A 4,362-nucleotide genomic window follows, 5' to 3' on the forward strand; every position below is an offset into this window, starting at 1 on the left:
AGGTTGGGTATGTTGATTATTTTGGCCATGATATGATGATTGGGGGTAAGTGTTTTGTGTGGCTTGGTATGATCTTTGGTTGGAGTTTTGGTATGTGGAATTGTTATGTTGGTTGTGGTTGTAAGGTTTGTGGTTTTGTGGTTGGGTTTGTTGGTTTCCCCACCCAAAGTTTGGGTGGTTTCTCCAGCCCGGGTTGTAAGTGTTGGAATGTGGATCATATGATTGCCTTTGTTGGTTTCCCACATAGTTAGCCTCATCCCAATCACCTCCTTCAATGCCTACTTCCTCTTGATCTTGTGTGTGTATTGCAGCCACTTGCTTTGTTTCTAATTGCCTGGTAAGCTCTGCTAGTTGCTTGGCAAACACCTTGTTTTGGGCTAGAATTGTATCAACATGGTTCAGCTCCATGACTCCCTTAGTGTTGTGCCTTTCTGATGCATAGTAGTACTCATTCTCAGCCACTGTCTCGATCACTTCAATGGCTTCTTCCACAGTCTTTTTCCTGTTCAATGAACCTCCTGATGAATGGTCTACAGCCTTCCTTGATTCATAAGAGAGCCCATCATAGAAGATGTGCAGTTGCACCCAATCATGGAACATGTTTGGTGGGCATTTCCTTGTCAAGTCCTTGAATCTCTCCCATGCCTCGTAGAGAGTTTCACCATCTTGTTGTCTAAAAGTCTGAACCTCAGATCGAAGCCTATTGACCTTTTGTGGAGGGTAGAAACGTGCCAGAAACTTGCTTTCCACCTCATCCCATGTTGTTAGACTCCCCCTTGGGAATGATTCCAGCCACTTAGCTGCTTTGTCCCTAAGTGAAAATGGGAACAAAAGCAGTTTATAGGCATCTTCCTGGACTCCATTGGACTTCACAGTGTCACAAATTCTCAGGAATTTTGTGAGATGTTGGTTTGGGTCTTCATTAGCACTTCCTCCAAAGGAACAATGATTTTCCACAAGTGATATTAGCTGTGGCTTGAGCTCAAAATTGTTGGCCTGAATGGGTGGTTTCTGGATGCTACTACCACAATTCCCAGAGGTTGGGTTTATGTATGAACTAAGAACCCTCCTCTCAGGGATGGCATCGTTTCCATCAGCTCTCTCATGGTTGTGAACTTCTCTATCCATGTTGAGATCTAAAGCTTCCTCAAAATTGTCCTCAGATTCTCCTTCAGATTCCTCTTCTCCCACTACTCTCTTCCCTCTTGCTTCCCTTCTAAGTCTATGAAGGGTCCTCTCTGGTTGGGTATACGGAGGAGTTGATGTCTCTCCTCTCCTACCTGTCATACAAGAACACAGCTCAAACACAAACAAGTGAAATACTCTTGGTTAATGGAAGAGTATGGTTAGCTCAATTGAGGAATTAATTCAAACAGTTAGTGAGTCAGTGAGTTAGTTGCATGAATTTAAAGGCATAAAGAAGGAAAGCATGTAACCAAGTGCAGAAATTAAAATTCAACAAGTATCTAGAACAGAATTAACAAAGCAAGAGAAAATTGCTCAATCTAGTTAGCTTCCAATTTGAGAATTGTCAATCGAAAACCAATCCCCGGCAACGGCGCCATAAACTTGATGCGCATAAACGTGTTATGCTACGATTTAGGAATTGCACGATCGGCAAAATTCCTTCCGGCAAGTGCACCGGTTATCGTCGTCAAGTAAAAACTCACAATAGAGTGAGGTCGAATCCCACAAGGATTGGTTGAGTGAGCAATTTGGATTAGAAGTGTGTTCTAGTTGAGCGGAATCAAGATTTGAGATGAGAATTGCAGAATGTAAAATTGGCGGGAAAAGTAAATGACAAGAAAATTAAATGGCTGAATCTTAAATTGCATGAATTAAAGAGCAGAATGTAAATTGCTGAAATTAAAAGGGAATGGGGATGATTGCAAGAATTGAATTGCAGAATGTAAAGAGAAAGTGGAAATCAGAAATGGGGAATTCATTGGGTTTAGGAGATATTGAAATCTCCGAATCAAAACATGTATATCTCTTCCTCAACCAATGCATTCATTGAATTTTGCTTGGCAATCTTATATGATTGGATCCCAATTCCTTGGCTCACCAATGCTCTCTAAAAACAAACAAATTCCCAATCCCTTGGTTTAAATGTTCATAAGAAGAGATGATGCTTGATCACTGATTATACCACACAATTTCATGAACCACAATTTGGTAGGATTACATGTCACAATATCCATCCAAACCCCAATCCAATCCACTGTGAGAAAGCTTCTCTAGCATGAATCCTCCATTCCTCTCCCAAGGCTCCGAAGGATTCCAAGTATGAGTAGTTTCTTTCCCAAGACAACTACTCAATGGAATTAGATCGAGAAGCTTTCTAACAAAATTCAAGAGAAAAGATTGAAGAAGAAGATAAACTATTATTGATTCATTGAATTACAATAGAGCTCCCTAACCCAATGAAAGGGGGTTTAGTGAATCATAGCTCTAAATTCAATTACAAAGAAAAGGAAAACTAGCTAAAAGTGAAAAGTAAAAGTCCTCCTCTAACTTAACTTCTATCCTATTTATACACTTTCTATATTGAGCTTCAGTTGTGCTTCTTGGGCTTTGAGGCCTCTCCTTGCTTTCCTTTTGCCTTGGGTTTATGGTCCATAATCTTGATGAGGTTGTTGATCCAAATCCTGTAACATTTATTGAGCCAACTTAGTGATAATCAAATAATGACACATGACTCAATAAATTGAGATTTCAAACTCATCAATCCTTCAGGCCCAATCCCATAAACCATGATATTCAATTGGGTTTCATACCAAAGTAAGTTTAAGTTAATATTTGTGCTCAAAGACTAACTTAAATCACAATATTTTTGGCCCAGAAACCTTTTTCAAGAGTGGCGTTTAAGTTGTAGTTTAAGCTTAAACTGCAGCTTAAACGCCAGACACTTCCAGTGAGGCCTTTTGTAGAAGCACGTTTAAGCTTCAGTTAAGGTTAAACTGAAGCTTAAACGTGGAAATGGAAGAAGGTAGCCCTGGAGAGTCATGTAGTCGAACACATTTAAGCTTCAGTTTAAGGTTAAACTGAAGCTTAAACGTGGAGATAGGAAGGGCAGCCCTGGAGGTCGAACACGTTTAACCTCCAGTTTGAGGTCAAACTGGAGGTTAAACGTGGAAAAGGGTGGAGGCATACTGGAGGTCGAACACGTTTAACCTCCAGTTTGAGGTCAAACTGGAGGTTAAACGTGGAAGCTTAGAATGGTGGCCCTGGAGGTGTCGAACACGTTTAACCTCCAGTTTGAGGTCAAACTGGAGGTTAAACGTGGAGATGGAGAGAGCAACCCTGGAGTAGAAAAGCTATCGAACACGTTTAAGCTCCAGTTTGAGTCAAACTGGAGCTTAAACGTGGAATGGCTCCCTGGTACTCTTCCTGGTTCTGGCGTTTAACCTCCAGTTTGAGGTCAAACTGGAGGTTAAACGTGGAACTCCTCCCTGGGTGGCATACTCATTCTGGCGTTTAACCTCCAGTTTGAGGTCAAACTGGAGGTTAAACGTGGAATGCTCCTTAAGTGAGGCTTTTCATTCTGGCGTTTAACCTCCAGTTTGAGGTCAAACTGGAGGTTAAACTTCAATCCCAGCATTTCTTATCCTTCATGATTTTGGCGTTTAAGCTCCAGTTTAGGCTTAAACTGGAACTTAAACTCCACATGTGATATTCAAGCTTCCTTTATTGATTTTGTTGCTTCCTTGCTTAGCCTCTTCTTCCCTGAAATCATCCAAACAATTGCATCAAAGTCTTGCAAAATTTCATGAGAAATCTTTCATTCATAGCATTTAAGTAATATAACTAAAACTCATGGAATTTGCATCAAAATCATATTGTTTGGATGGTTCATTACTTTGTTCTTCATTTAACCATTTTTGGTTACTTTAAGCTCAAGAAAATGCATAAAACAACTAAAACTAACAGAAAAATGCTAGTGAAACTAGCCTATGATGCCTTGCACACCTAAAATTCTACACAATAAATTTAAAAAAAAATATAATGCAACTTATAAAGCCGAGGAGAGATTATTAAGAACCTCGAATCTCAAGTAGGGCATCTTTCACAGCAGATTTCGAAGTCCACTGATAGTTTTCCAAGTGACAATGAGAAAAATCCAAGAGGGAAAATGAAGAAGGTGAGATGGGAAGAGTGTAAGGCAGTTACTCTTGCAAATGAAGAAATCCTGGAAGAAGATACCAGCAAGCCAACAGAGCACAGCCAAGGAAGTTCCCAGGGCAACTTGGAGAAAAAAGAACAAGGAAATGGATCTGTACAGAGGAAAGAACCAACAAGGAAGGAAATGCTAAAACCTTATGTGCCAAGGGCACCATTTCCCCAGAGACTCATGGGAGGTGA

The 4,362-nt window shown here is 40.4% G+C and overlaps 1 non-coding gene across 1 annotated transcript; it reads left to right on the forward strand.

Moving 5' to 3' along the window:
- The first annotated feature begins 598 nt into the window (after window positions 1-598).
- On the forward strand, window positions 599-702 carry LOC112781835 (small nucleolar RNA R71). The gene has a single exon (XR_003192587.1). It is a non-coding gene; the product is annotated as a small nucleolar RNA R71 (small nucleolar RNA).
- The last annotated feature ends 3,660 nt before the right edge of the window (window positions 703-4,362 follow it).

This window comes from Arachis hypogaea, chromosome 19 (assembly GCF_003086295.3).
Source record: "Arachis hypogaea cultivar Tifrunner chromosome 19, arahy.Tifrunner.gnm2.J5K5, whole genome shotgun sequence".
NCBI classification, from domain to species: domain Eukaryota; kingdom Viridiplantae; phylum Streptophyta; class Magnoliopsida; order Fabales; family Fabaceae; genus Arachis; species Arachis hypogaea.